Raw genomic sequence first — 15,584 nt, forward strand, 5'->3', positions numbered from 1 at the left:
GCTCACAAGGATGTGCCCTTATAGATTTATCAAGTATATTAAATGAATAAGGAAAGAAAAAAAAAAAAGAACAGGTACAGTGAGGAATTAATAGCCGTAACAGCAAGAGCTAAAGGAAGCCTCTTTGAGGAATGGCATTTGACCTGAGAAATGAAGGATAAATAGAAGTTGCCCAGAAAAGCAGGGAGAGGAAGCAGCTTGGTGAAGAGAATAGCACATCCAGAGGTCCAGAGAAGGGACAGGGCTGTCCTAGTCCTAAGCAACTGCTAGAAGATGAATGTGGCCACAGCTCTGGGTGAAGGGAGCGCTGGTTAATTGGGGGTGTGTTAAGTTTAGGGCACCAGGTAGAGGCCATTGTGCTCCTTGGAAGCCTCCTAGGAAGAGAAACACCAGGTTACAGGAAGTGCAAAGCCTTGACCAGGCATATCCTGGTGGTCTAGGCAGGGAATTCACATTTTCACTAACAAGCAATGAGAATGTGCTAAGGGGTTTTAAGCTACTGGAGGCATGACTTAAGCCTTTATTTCTCAGCTACTACTAGGAGTAAATGATTTGGGAGGAGCACAAAGAGCTGTTTAGAGACCTGTTAGGCTTTGAGGAAGTCTAGGACAAAGGCGACATCCCAATGAATAATGTACACCCGCATCAGTGTTTGTATCAGTATAGGATTCCTCTATATGGATGTACTAGAATTACCCAGGCAGTGCTTGGATATTCAAAAGTGTTACCAATACATGGCTGCAGCCACATTTCTGAGCCCATTTTCGTATCCTTTCCAAAACAGAATTCCTTAGCCACTTTAAAGACTTTACATTTATCAACAAATAGTCCTATGGAGAAGTTGTGTCACATTGCACTCCCGGTAGGTGAGTATAATGGGTTCCTTTTTCTGCTCAGCTTCTGGAAGAAGGAGGTGGTCCTGGGGCACCCAAGGAGCAGAGAAGCAACTGAGCAGGAGGGCTATGCCTGATGCATGGGGTCCTGAGTGGGGGAGGTAGCAGAGGCCCAGCATCTTGGCATGGGGGGGGGGGTGGTCCCTCCTGCCATGCTTCTCCTGCCAGCCAGTGACAGAAGAAGAATGCCACTTAGGAGTTTGATGACACATCTCATGCCCTTTCCTCTGTCCCTGTGATGGGTCCAGAAACGTCTTACTGGGAAGATGATTCTTTCTAAGTCATTGGGGAATATGAGAAAGGAGCTAGTCATCAGGGACACGCCATCACTCTGTTAGGAGGACTGGAGAGTCATGAGCAAAGTGAACTCATCCCTGGTTGCACATTAAAATCCCGTGGGGCACTGTACAAGCCAAACCCTCCATGCTCAGGCCCCAGCTCCCGGAACTCCAACTGAACAGGGTGGTGTGGCCATGGAACTTTCAAAAAACTTACACATACAATTCAGCTCACTAGGAATGAGACAGAAACATCTGGACATTACTCTAGGGCCCCAAGTGTGTTGTATGGGATGGGCCTGAGGTAGTACAGCAAAACTGAGATACTCTGAAGTGTTGAACATATTTCAGCTTTCTTAGTTTATTATCATAGTGAATAAAAAAATAAAGTGTGACGCTGATTTTTTTTTTTTAATGACTATGGAAGTCACAAATGTTCGGTGCAAGGCCTGATTTTGGCCCAGAGATGTATTTTGTTTGGCTTGTACCACTGGATTCTATTTTTCTTAATCAAGTTAACTTTTATAAAATCTGAATATACAACAGTTGTTTGAACTTCTAGAGGCATCTGGAAGATCAGAAGCTCTGACGCTCGGAGTCCCAGTGTTCCTGTGCCAGCAGCCAGCTGGGGCTGAGGAGCTGCTACTGATTTTCCTTCAGCAAGGTGGGACTAGGCCGCACCTTGACCATCTCCCTCTCACTCAGTGGGGTATGGCTGCCGCCCGTTGGGCTGTAACTTTATGACCTGTTCTCCAGCTTGCAGGTCGCAGACACGTCACTCATAAAATACAGTTTCTGTTCATCTGATCTACATCTGGAACACAATCAAGCAGCACAAGTCAAGGAGCTCAGGGGCTCTTTGTGCAGCACCAGAAAGGTGTATCCATTTCATTCCGTCCCAGGAACCAGCCAGATGACATGGGGAGGACTGTCTCAGCTGGGTCGTGGGTGCATAGAGGCTTATTGCAATATGTCTTTTACTTTTGCAGGCTTGAAATTTTTCTTAAATGAAAACGAAATAAAGACAGCTAAGACAAACATAAACCGAGAGAACACATTACCAGTTCACATGTACCAGAGGAAAGCCTGAACATTGTTCTTCAGGCAGAGAGAAAATGATCCTGGATGGCAGCTTGGCAGAAGGAGGAACTGAAGGGCCATGGCAGTAACACCAGTGAGTCTAAATGGATAATGACTGGACAGAATAATAATAATAATGATGATGATGATGTCTAGAGGGGGCTTGAGATGTATGGACAATTAGAATACATAACAATTGCACAGAAGCCAGTGTGGGAGAATTAAAAAGACAAATAATTTCTTTTCTTTTTTTTTTTTTTTTTGAGAGAGTTGTTTTTGTTTTTGTTTTTGTTTTTTTGCTACAGGGCACCCATCAGTGCACCCACCAGAAAGACAGAGAGAGATACAGAAAGTGAGAAGTCACCCCTCACCCCCAGGGAGATGGCCGGCTGCTATCCCTTCTATTCTATTCTCCTCTTGGGATTTTGGGCACACATCTGCATGCTCCTGGTGTATTTCAAGCCACTGGGTCCAGGACTCGCACAGAGGTCGGCCATGTGGGAGTCTAGCACCTTGACCACTACGCCACCTGCTAGCCCCAAGACAATTAATTTAAGCATCTGAATGCATGAATGCTGACTAAATGCTCTGGTATTGGTCAATGGCTTGATGGAATTAGAATGTGCTAAGGTCCTTTACAAAGTCCAAAAACTGGTGCAAGTACAAATTTTATGTTAGATTTCAATAAAAAGTTAAGAATGAATGATGTAATTCCTCAGAGAATCACTAAATGAACAGAATTTATGAGCAACATCATATAGAGAGTGAAATGGAAAAAAAAGAAAAAACATACTAATCCAAAAGAAGATGAGAGGGGGGGCCAGCAGGTGGCATGATGGTTAAGGCACTGGACTCCCATATGGCTGACTGCAGTTCAAGTCCTGGACCCAGCAGCTTGAGAATCATGCCATGTGCATGTGTATGTGTGCCCAAAATCCTGAGAAGAGGATAGAGAAGAAATTGCAGTGTGGCCTCCCCCTAGGAGATGATTTCTCAACACATGTGCTCTATGGCAAAAACCTACAAAAATAAAAAAATAGAAAAGACAAGGGAGGAGGGAAAAGAAGATAGAAAATAGTAAGTGATACCATTGCGTGTAAATGTTCTGACTGGAAGAAAATGAATGAGAAAACAAATCCCAAATAGACAGTACTCACAAGGGACACACCTTGTATTAAGGACAGAGAAGGCAAAACATGAGACATAGCACAAGGGAAAAGAAACACAGTATTGTCGAGCTAACATCAAAGTAGACGTTACGGCAAGAGGCAAAGGGCACAAGAACCAGTGATGTACAGTCTTGTCCTCACAATGACCTCACCCTCTAGTAAAAAGAGGCCTATGACTGACCATCATGGACTCTGACTCAAAAAATCAGGGAGCAGGAACCTGAAAGCTTGGAAGTGCCCAGAACTTTAGAAAATGCTGGAGATGCTGCAGAGTGTAAGACTTTGGACACCAGTGGAAAGCAGCAAAGTAGCATGTAGAACAATGAACAGGTCTTGCTAAGCTCAGGAGTGTGGTCCAGAGGCGGGCATCTTATCTTGGGGACAAGTTGGAGGGGGTATGAAATGGGGCAGGCAGCAAGCCGTAAGGACAAATAGATATTTACCAGGCAGGTAAGGTAGGACAGCAAGGGCTATGTGTGTTGATCCTGTGTATTCATGAACAAATGTTTCGGGCAGAACACATCGTGGGGTGCAAATGACAGGCACTGAGGGGGAGAGGTAGCCTGGCCCTGAATTGCAGAGGGCCTTTTATGCCATTCAAAAGTGAACTCAAGGGCTAGCTCCATGGCTCATTGAAAATGTACTATTCTAGAGAAGCCAGATCTCACATGGTCCCACAACTCGAATCTCCAGCTTGGTCTGCCTTAAACGTAGCAGGCATGCACAGGAGTGCTTGAGATCTGATGGGCCAGAGGACTTGCGAAAGGGGAGTACTACCAGACCCTGTAGAGGTTGCTCCTCTCTTGTTCTCACTCATACATGTGCACACATGCATTCTATCAGGAATTTAGAAACAAACAAACAAGAAGTCAACCCAAGTAGGCAGATAGAGACCGGGTGAAGGGTTCTGGGCTGGGAAGCATCTCAGTTACATTTATAGGAGAGACTGATGACCAGAGTGTCTTCCTTAGAAGCTGGAATAGCAAGTCAGACGTCTGGAAAAAGAGAAGGAAGGATTCTGCGTTATGGAAGTTTAAAAAAGCAGTCAGATAGAAGTAAGCAGAACACAGAAAAGGCCTGTGATCAATAGATTTGAGAGTCTCGGAATGTTAAATCCTTTGTTTGAGGAGTACAGACATTTTTGGCTCATTAAAGGCCCTGGGAAGTTCTGCAGGAAAGAAATGTATGTAATTGTATTTCTTTTGGCAGTTCTCAAACTTATGTGACTGTCATGCTTTAAAACATATTTAATATTTCATGGGGCATTACACTTCCAAAGAACACAGATTGGGATGTATTGGCTAAAAGATTTCTTATCTCCAGAAACTTAGAAAGCTAAAGCCACAGAGATTTCCTACCTCTGGCATCTTTTCCAAGTCTCTATCATGAGACCAGAGCCTTGGACTGCCCCGGTGGGCCTTCCTGGGCTATGGACTTAGGAACTGCAGGTGCCCACAGTCCTGTCCAGTCAGAAGTGGACAGCAGAAATAAATGCCACAAAACACTGAGGGCAGCTGAAGACGGAGATGGAAATAGTAGGCACAGAGCTTGGCTGAGTAAATCTGGTTAAAGAGGAAGCTTCCAGGTCCAGAGGTACAATTGAAAGCTGTCCTTTTCTTTCTAGAAAGTGAAAAAGCAAACTACGTAAAGACTTACGGATGTTAAGGCCTCCTCCCAGCCACGCTCAATCAAAAGACGACAGGAAAATAGGATTTGTACTGCCCTGGCCTAGGAGTGGGAGCATTCTCCCTACAACTTGAAATTGATGAAGCTGAGGAATCCTGGGTCATCATTTTGGGTCATGGAAGAATACTAATGTCCTGGGGCTGCCATAACCAATTGCCATAAACTTGATGGCTTAAAACAACGAAATGTATTCTGTCACAGTTCTGGAGGCCAGAAGTCTGAAATCAGTGCTGGCAGGGCCGTGCTCCCTCTGAAGGTTCTAGGGAAGGAGCCTCTCCTGCCTCTTCTCAGTTGCTGGTGGTTGCCAGTTGCTGCTGGTGTCTCTTGGCTCATGGCAGCACAACTCCAGTCCCCTCTTTTGTCATCATCTGGCCTACTTCCCTCTGTGTGTGTGTCTTTGTGTCCTCTCCTCTTCTTAAGAAAAGTACCAATCATTAGATTTAGGATCCATCTTAAAGGGAATTTCATCTAATTATCTCTAACTAATTACATTGGCAATGATCCTATTTGCAAAGAGGTCACATTTTAAGTTTTCAAGTAGAAGTATTTGTGGGGGGGGACACCATTCAACCCAGTGCAGGAGAGTCAGCGATTTCACCAGCAGTCATTAGCGGGTGTTCCAGGGTCCTGCCTCTCAGCACAGGCCAATGCACACACCCTTGGCTCAGCCTATGGGAGGGTGGCCATTTGAAGGCCAAGAGGATGCAGATTCTGGGCCTCCTGTGAAGCCTGGAGTGTCTCCAAGCATCACCATTACTTTGTGAAAAGCCACTTGCCTCTTATCTCCCAAACATCGAATTTCCATCCCCCTAATGTGTCCTAGAAGCAAGTTGCCTCAAATGCGGATAGCATAGGGTCTACGGACTCTCCACAACACGGGGATCAGTCTGATTACCAAAGGGAGAAAGTGGCATCTGTTTGCTAGGCTCAGGTCACAAAAGGAGGTCTTCCCTGTACTTCATTCCAAGTTATGGTTTGGCTAATGGCCTGTTCCCCAAGGTTTCATGTTTTGGAATTGGGTGTTGAGGTAGGGATGCCTAGTGGGCATTCATTAGATCATGATGATTGGATCACAGAGACAACATTCTCATGAATCCATTAATCGTGTCTCTTGAGACCCAGTGAGTTCTAGCTTTCCCAAGAAGGGGTTAGTTCTCCCAAGAGCTGGTTGCTATAAAAGAGAGAAAGCTGCCAGAGCTGCACACGCTGCCAACCTCTGTGCATCCACTATCTAGGCAACAAGCCTTTGGACTTTCCAGAGTCATGAGTTTTGTAAATAAATCTTTATTCTCTTAAATTCACCCAGTCTCAGGCATTTCTGTTAGCAATGCAATAACGAACTAAGACACCATGCTGCTGATTCTCCAAGGCCAGCAGCAGGTAGCGCCTCACAATGTCTTCAGTTCGCAGTGTTTTCTCACTCACAGATTAGCCTTTACCCATTTCTGGGAGCTGGAGAGTGAGCTCAGGCTGCCAGTGTTACTTGAGACTGGCTTTATCATTTAATATTCAAATGGCCTCAAGTGGCTTCCACATGGCCCAATTCAAGCCCCAAGCCTCTCAGTCAGCCTCACCTAAAAGCATCTAGCTGCCAAGTCCCTCTAGAGTGGGAGAAAAGGGGGAGGAGGAGGGTAGAGATGGGCCTAGAGACAGATGCAAATAAGGGGAGTGGCCTTTCTGGCTTTCTTGAAGGTTCACTCCCTGCAAGTGCAGGCAGAGTCCTGGCTGCTTCTGAAATCTTAGATCTTTGTTCACACTGTTTCAACCTGCAAGGTTGATTTCATCTATTTATTGAAGTTCCGTCTGCCAGAATTCCTGAGTAGACCACACAGTGGAAGCTGGCCCTGAACATGAGAATCCCTGAGACCAGGGTTTGAATGACTAGTGGCCACTGTGCCCTTGTCCATGCAAAGAGCAGGCCCTGCTGCCACGGGAGGGAGCGCCATCCTCCACTAGCCTCGTAATTGAAAACAGAGCCACCTCCGAGGTAGCAGGAAAAGAATCGAAGCCCCAAAGCCCCTGACGGAGGAACGGAGCCGATACTGTAGATTGATGTTTTGATTTTTCAACTGACAGGTACTATTTCGGTTCCCTCAAAACATCTGCTATTCGTTTAAAAGAAAAATAAGGATGGAAGATAAAGCAATGGCATTTCTTCGGTAGTTTTTGTCCAAAGGCTAGCACCCCAAACCAAAATGGTGTAACTTGTTCCAGTTTTGCAAATAAATCGACTTGGAACATCCAAACTCCCCCATGTGAAAAAGTTTAAAAAATGTTTTGAAACCTGTGTGCTTTCCAACAGTGCAGGGCTAAGAAGACAATCCTTTAATTCTGGCCCCTGCTGGCTTCCAGGCCCTCCTCCTCTGTCTCGTTTGCTAACTGAACTCAGCTTCTCCCTCTCACATGAAGAGAGCTCAGGATTCCAGTCTGGCTGGGGACCAAATCCTTCTAATTTCTCCCTCCTTTGGAGAACTGGGTAGAATGGAAGTAGCTCAGACGGGGGTAGTAAACAGGCCTCTGTCTTGCATCCCAACTTTGTTGCTTCCTAGAAGGGTGACCAACCATCTCAGTGGACCTGCAACCATCCTAGTTTTAAGACGGAATGTACATGGTCCCAGGAAGCTTCTCATTCTGGGGCAATCCGAGATGGACGGTCACACGAATCTTCGCAGCCTCTCTGAGCTTTAGTTGACTCTTCAGAGAAGTGGGGCACATTCTGGTGGTGGGAGCTAAGAATAATCGGGGAGGTAGCAAATGACCTGTCACAGGAGGTGGGTAAGCAGAGGGTGGAACACCACTTGGAAAGGAACCTGGCAAAGCTGAGTCCCTGCAGCCTGGGAATCCTAAGAAACAAAATACCAGAAAAACTATGGGGACATGAATTATTCAGAAACCTGAAAAGCCTTGAGAAATGTCATTGTGGGTCTGTTCTCAAGATGGCTTTCGGTTTGGTTTGGTTTTGCATTTTTTTTTTTTTTCCCTTCCTCTTGATACTTTTGGGCTTGGACAAACTTGCTGATGCTCTAAATCCCTGTTCATATATAGGAAAGATTTCTCTCTGGGAAAAGACATTAAGTCCTTTTTTGTCAACCAAGGTCAGATCAGTTCAGAGAGCCCTGAGTCGGTGTTCTAGAAAGGAGTCCTCTGTCTCCATGTTTTGGATGCCAGCTTCCTGCCAAGCTTAGAACCCTGGGTCACCCCTGGTGCTGCAATGCCAGGCATTTCAGAAATCCTGTTGAGAGTATGGCATCATTGCTCTGTTCTGTTTAGAATGACATCCTACACCCAGAAAGTCCCTGTGCATTTCAGGCAACTGTCCCACTCCAAAGCACTCAGCACGGATCCCACAGAATGTTAATAGCATAAAGGAAGGAAGGAGGGAAGGCTGAGCAAAGCGGGAAGAAGGACGTTTCTTGTCAAATGCGCTTAGCTAGTGTTGGCTGAAACACAGTTAAGCCAGTTTCTTCATTACAGGACTTGTCAGAGCCTTTAAAGTGTCAGTGTGCATTGTGAATTTCCAGGAGGCAGTGTTAGAATGTCTTTTTATTTTTCTTTTTTTACTTCTTCGGTCCCCTGCCCCTTTGTTTTGTTTTCTAAGAACTATCATTATTTCTTGGTATGTCCTTTTGAAAATAATGTTCTAACCTTAAGCTGTCACCTCTGGATCATAGCCTGTCCTCTCCACAAATATTTATTTCCACCCAAATGTACTGAGACCCTACTGTGAGCCTTCCAGGGGACTAGTCAGACTCTGGAGAGCTCTCAGAAAGGACTCATCTCTCCCATTAATTCACTGAGCTCAGCTCAGACAAGAAGTGGGACGTTCACAGCAGCAATGATGAGAGCCAGTACCCTTTGTGCCAAGCTTTTTTTTTTTTTTTTGAGAGAGATATTTGCTATAGGGTACATGTACTCACTGGAGAAGTAGAGAAAATCAGAGAGACAGAAAGTGAGACTAGCTCCCTGGGGGGATGGCCATGCTGTAATCCCTTCTTCTCCATTCTTCTCTTGGGGTTTTATGCACACATGCACATGCGCCTGGCATGACTTTCAAGCCTGCTGGTCTAGGACTTGAACCATGGTTGGCTGTGTGGAAGTCCAGCAAAGTAACTATTATGCCCATCTGCTGGTCCCAACCAAACTTTGTGCTAAATGTGTTATGACACAACGAGGGAAGCACTGTTGCTAAACCCATTTACAAAGAAGAAACTGAGGCACTGTAATAGTAACATGTCTAAGCTCATACAACTGTCAAATGGCAGAGCTGAGATTCAGCTCTGCAGGCCCAACTCTGAGGTCCAGCCCTTTGCTGACTCTGGAGCAGCTATTCAGACACTGTAGAGAGGGTCTCTGAGAAGGCATAACCTGCAGACCCACATGGCAGGTGACAGCACCCTCCATTCTACCCCACACCCCACCCCAAAACACACACATTCTATAGGAAAGGAAATACTTTCAAGACAGAGGGTGCCTCCTAGTATCCTACCTTCCTACAGATTTCAGCAAAGAAAATACAGAACAATGACCCAACATTTTCTTTCTTTTTTAAAATAATGATTTATTTATTTATGTTTTAAAATTTGACTAGAGAGAGAAAGGGAAAATGAGAAAGCAAGCTGCCAGGGCTGGGACTTGAACCATGGTCAACCATGTAGGAGTCCAATACTTTAACCACCACACCACCTGCTGGCCCCAACAATTTCTTTCTTGAAAATATTTTTTTCTTCTGAATTCATCAACCACAAGAGAATGTTTTTAGACTAACTAAACACTCTGGTTATTAAGTTTACTGAGAACCTCACTTAAATAAAACAGTATGTATATTTGATAAAGAAAATGAAATATGATGAGAAAAAGGGGGAGTTGTCCTGTTATATAAACCAGGAAAAATGGAAACTTCTGGAATGTGATTACCCAGTATCTGCAAGAAACAGATACTGGGACACTCTGCAGAGTGAGAGTCAGGTGGGAGGCTTCCGGTGCCATAAAGATGAGCCCTTGGCTGGCACTGACTGGTTTCAGGGTTTCCCTGAGCCCTTCTGAGGCCCTGTCTCTCAGCAGCCAGGTACAGTTGAGTCCTCCTTAGGACAGACCGTCAAGACTCCATCACGGACATAAATATGTAGTCGTCTTGTCATCATGTGACCCGAGGCTGTGTTGGCCTTGTGCCAATGCATTTTTTTATTTGTTTTTTTAATGTTTATCTATTTATTTCCTCCATGAACAAGAGAAAGCACCTTCAACAGGATCTGGATGCCACGGTCCACCCTCAGCCTCAGCCAATCTGCTCGTGGGCACACACATACCTGGCATACTCAGGAAGATCTCTAGACATGAACCCGGAAACTTGCCTTGTGGGTCAGCCTCATAGAGTGGGGTACTTTACTGCAACACCACCATCTACCTACCCCCAGCAGTGTACCAATTTGACTCAAAATCCAGCCCCATCTGGATTTTCCTAAAAACCCAATTAGGCAAGCATAAGGGGAATTTTATAACTTTACTAAATATTTGTGGGGTCAGGAGGAAAGGACATGTTGCACACAGTACTTGGCCTTCCCAAGAAAGATCCCCATTCCCCATGTGTTTTCTTCCCAGATAGCTCCATGACATCACTGCAAATGGCAATGCTGCATAGCTGGCCATGACGAGCCAGCCCGTCTGGCTTTCAGCATGTCCTCCTGTAGATGCTCAGTTACTCAGTGTACGAGGGTGGGGTGGGCTGGCCCAGGTTCTGTTCTGAACTGCCCATGCCCTGGAGATGGCAGGCAGCCTTCTCCACTCCTTCACCCAGGCCAAGATGGTTATAAACAAACCCTCCAATACAGGAATCAGCCTGTTCTGCTGCTGCTACTGCTGCTGCTGTTGTGAATGCTGGGAGCTTCTAGGACCATCCCTTCTGGAGTTCAGACCCTTCCTTTCCCCCCTGAGCCCACTCTGCCTACTGTGACTCTGTTACCTTCTCAGGTTCCTGGGGCATATTGGGCCAAAGTGAGGCTGGCCTCTACAGAGGGAACCTCTGCATCAGGTGACGTGGGATCTGGCACATTTCATACTAATGAGGGGCTCATTCAACCTGCAGAATGGGCTGAAAAAAGAATGAGTGGGCTAATGGTGTAACAGTGCAGAATTCGAGCAAGGGTGGAGGCCTGCTCCCTAGGTACAGACTCCTCTGAAATAGGGCAGGGCAGGCCTGAGCACTTCTTATCTGGGAAGGGCAATCAGGGCTTCTGCTCGAAGATGACAGCCCTCACATGGCTATGCTCTGGGGCCCAGGGAGAAGATTAGGGAGGAAAGCTGGAGAAACTGGCTTCCTGCTGCCCCAAGAGAGCAGAGCTGGCAGGACTGTGACAAGGAGTCACTCGTGGCTGCCAGCCAGAAGAAAAGGAGCTGGTATGTCATCCAGCTCCTCTTCCTCCCCCTCCCACCAGCCTCTCTTTCACTGCCTGTGAATTTGTTCGACATGTATTTCTTAGTGCCTTCTGAGTGCTAGACTCTCCTCTGGGAACCAAGGATCCAGAGAAGAACAAGACAAACGAAGCCCTGCCTTCATAAAGCTCACAGTCCAATGAGCCAGCCAGGTAAAATGAACTGTCAGGGGTACTGCAGAAGAAATAAAGCGGGGTAAGGGGGTAGAGAGAGATGGGCACTACCTGTTAGGTGACATGAGCAGAGGTCTGAAGGAGCGGTGAGAGAGCCATGACTGGCTGAAGGAAGAGAGCTCTGGAGAAAGGGTATGGCAAGTGCCAAGGTGCTGAGGCGGGACCCTGATGGGTGTGTTCAAGGTGCTGCAGGCAAGAAGCCACCAGAGGAGATGTGGGCAGAGGGGCTAGATCCTGTAGGGTCTTTCTAAAGCTAGGCCATGGTAAGGTTCTGGGTTTTATTCTAAGGGTGGTGAGAGCTGCTGGAGAACGTGTCCAGGGAAGCCCACGGTGAGAGCTGCAGGTCCAAAGCATCCCTCCCTCTGTGCTTTGTGAACAGCCAGCCAGTCCTCTCTTCCTGGGGCAGGGTGAGACCTGCATGAGGCTGCCGACTCCCCATGGACCTGCAGCCTTCTATGAGCAAGATGGGAAGCTCCTGGTCTCTCCTTCCAGCCCCACCTGGTCTTCCCACCTTGGCTGGCCGTGTGGCTCTCAGTCCTCCCAGAAGAGAGCATGGGGGACTGAGCCCAAGCCAGACAGCTGGTCAACCCACTCCATTCACCGAGTTCTAGAGGATGAATGTTCCTGAAAAACAGAACTAGCTACTTGCCACTAGTTCTCGAGCTATTTTCACAACCAGACTTTTTTCTGTGCTGTTTTATTTGGGCATCTGTATTCATCCCTCCTGGTCCTAATTGTACTCACCTTTCAGTCCACACTAAGATGCCGCCTCCTCCCAGAAGCTCTCTTTTCTTGCCGCATAACTTTGATGGGACTGTCTCAAGGCATTCGGAGCCTGTTCCAGTCCTAAGAGGGAGAGTGTGTCTGTAAATCCTGTTGCCTTCCTCCTTGGTCAGGAGGTCAATTTCCCTTTATGACCAGGGTTGTTCTCTCCCTACTCCCTCATAGCCCCTGTGGCCCTTGGGGAGTCAGTAGGAGGACAGAGGGCAGGAAAGCACAGAACATTCACAGTGCGGCCTGGAGCTGTCTGGTTGCCAGCCATTAGCGGAGAGCCTCGCGTGTGCTCAGAAGGGAGGCAATGGCTGCCACCATCTTGAGGACCCTCTTAGATCCCCGAGCACAACACAAGGTGTCTGTCTCGCCAGCATCTCTCCCGCTCTCCCCTGGCTGGAGCTCATGCTGAGCCCCAAAGCAACATGCTCTCTGCCACTTGCTCAACTCTGCCATGCTATCTACTCTGCTGGAAGGTTTCTCTTTTCTGCTACCTACCTATGGTCTTCCCCCTTGGCCCCAAGGCTGCTCTCTGCTGCCCTTCACTTACTGTAAGTTTTCTCCCATCTCCCCACATTAATCGCTGCCTTTCCCACTCAACCTCCACCCATCCCACCCCAACTCCAGCATACCACACAGCACTATCTCCACTGCACGTGTAGGGCCCTCTCAGGGGCATGGAGTCCCTGGAAGGAGGTGGTGACCCTGAGGTTGGTGGTTCCCATGAGCAGGATTGGGGCAGGGACTGGGGAGGGGCTTGGGGTGTGCGGCAGCAGAAGGGTTGGGATGATTTTGATCCCCAGGCGGGAGATGTGCTGGGTGTGTGGGATTCTCAGGGGAGGCACTGCTGGGAGCAGACCGAGCCTGTCTAGAGATGCCTCAGGAAAGAGGCAGCCAAGCCCAGATCAAGCACTTTCTGTTCAGAACAAGCTTTCTGCAGTCACAGAGCAGGTGGTCTTAGAGGTTTTAGGAGTTCTCCTTTGGCTGTCTCCTTTCCACTCCCACTGATCCTAATCTCACTCCTGCTTGTCAGCCACTCAATCAAGACTCCTTGTCCTGAATGAGAGCTGACAATGTGACAATCTCATCCCCCTTCCTACGAGCAGCCAGGTTGGCAGACCACACTTGTTCTTGAATAACTACCAGGGATTGACGCGTCCTTTACACTGACAAGCCCTTGCAGCTGTCATCTCTCTCTCAGCTGCCCCTGGAGGGAGAAAATATCACCATTTTACAAATGAGGCTCAGGTGACAGCTTGCCCAAGACCAGACAGCTGGACTGCTGGGAAGCTTCCTTTCTGGTGTTCCATACTGTGGCACTGGTGTTTGGAACCAGTTCTTGAGTGGATTTGCCAGAGTCAAAAAGGAAAAACCAAAGCCTGGCTGACATCAAGGTCCTGTTAGCCAGCGTGGCTGCAGTGTGCCCCTAGAATGTGCAATGGTATTTCCCAAAGCACGAGCTCAGACCAGATTCTTAACATCAGTCAAATAAACCTAGATCAGAGCCTTCGTAGAATACTATCAGCGAGCACAGCTTTCTTTCTGCTGAATGAGATAAGGAGTATTTTCTTGGCCTCCTCTTGGCAAAGATAAGAAATTGCAGACAAGTAAGAGGCTGTCAACTAAACTTTTATTTTTTTTTTTTTTGAGAGGTTTTTACGCTATAGGGTGCGTGCTCTCGCCAGACAGACAGAGAGAGAGACAGAGATAGAAAGCGAGAAATCACTCCCCAGGGGGGATGGCCATGCCGCAATCCCTTCTCCTCCATTCTCCTCTCGGGATCTTGGGCACACACGCACACGTGCCCGGCGTGAGTTTTAAGCCACCGGGTCTGGGACGCGAACCACGGTCGACTACGTGGGAGTCCAGTGACATAGCCATTACGCTAACTGCTGGTCCCTCAACTACACTTCTTAAAGAACATAGTGAAGTAAAATTCTGGAGGCCTAAATTTAGTTATTGGACAGGCAGTTCTTAAGAAAACTGAGTCATTTTCTCCTGAATCAGCTTTAAGGAAGCTTATGTTCACTACCCACCTCAGCCCCAATGCCCCTGTGCAAACTTACAGCTTGCCAATTTCCTCCTTGAACTTTTTCCCACTTGATTATATTGAAGGCTTGTTCCTTCTTCGTTTCTATTATTCTGTCTCCAGGCTCAGCTCTATAAAACTATTTGAAGCCCTAGTCATCAGGCACTGGAGGAGTCCTGATCCAGGACTCTCTTCCCAAGGGGGATGGATCTGAACCCTGCACCCTATGAATGCTCTTCTGCGGTGGAGACTCATACTGCTGGTTTAGGACAAAACTATTGCTCACCTTCTACCCTGCCTGACTTAAAAATGACAGCAGAAGGGACCAGCAGTTAGTGTAATGGCTATGTCACTGGACTCCCACGTAGTTGACGGTGGTTCGCGTCCTGGACCTGGTGGCTTAAAACTCATGCCGGGCGCATGTGTGTGCGTGCCCAAGGATCCTGAGAGGAGAACAGAGAAGGGATTGTGGCGTGGCCATCTCCCCTGGGGGGGTGATTTCTTGCTGTCTCTCTCTGGCTGGTGAGTGCACGTGCCCTATAGCAAAAACCTCTCAAAAAAAAAAAAATGACAGCAGAATGTCAAAGGAATGGAACGAAATGAGAGTCTTGTAGCAGAACATATATGGAGGTGTCTGAAGTAAACCTGAGATTTGCTTGAAAATATTTTGATAATCAAACAGCTTAAACTTTTCTATCATTTCTTGATTCCCTTTATCTCAGAATTATCAGCAATAAGACTTAGGGCAGCCGAGGCGATACAAGTAGTTTACTGGACCTACTGTTATAGGGTCTTGGGTCTATGAAAGAGCCAGATGGCATGAAACTTAGAACATCATCCCTCTGAGGAGGTGGGTTCCAATGCATCTAGGCATAGAAAAATTACTGAGGCCCTCATACCAATCTGTAACCAGCAGGACTGCTGGGTGTCTAAGATTTTATCACAAGGAAGCATTTTGGCCCAAAAACTGAAATTAGAAAACTTTTCTTCTGTAAAGGGCTTTTCAGGCTACATCTACTGCAACTCTTTAGTGTTTGAAAGGGAGCAGCCACTGGCAATGAATGGCGAGGCATGCT

Source organism: Tupaia chinensis, unplaced genomic scaffold, assembly GCF_000334495.1.
Source record: "Tupaia chinensis unplaced genomic scaffold, TupChi_1.0 Scaffold000113_1, whole genome shotgun sequence".
NCBI classification, from domain to species: Eukaryota; Metazoa; Chordata; class Mammalia; order Scandentia; family Tupaiidae; genus Tupaia; species Tupaia belangeri.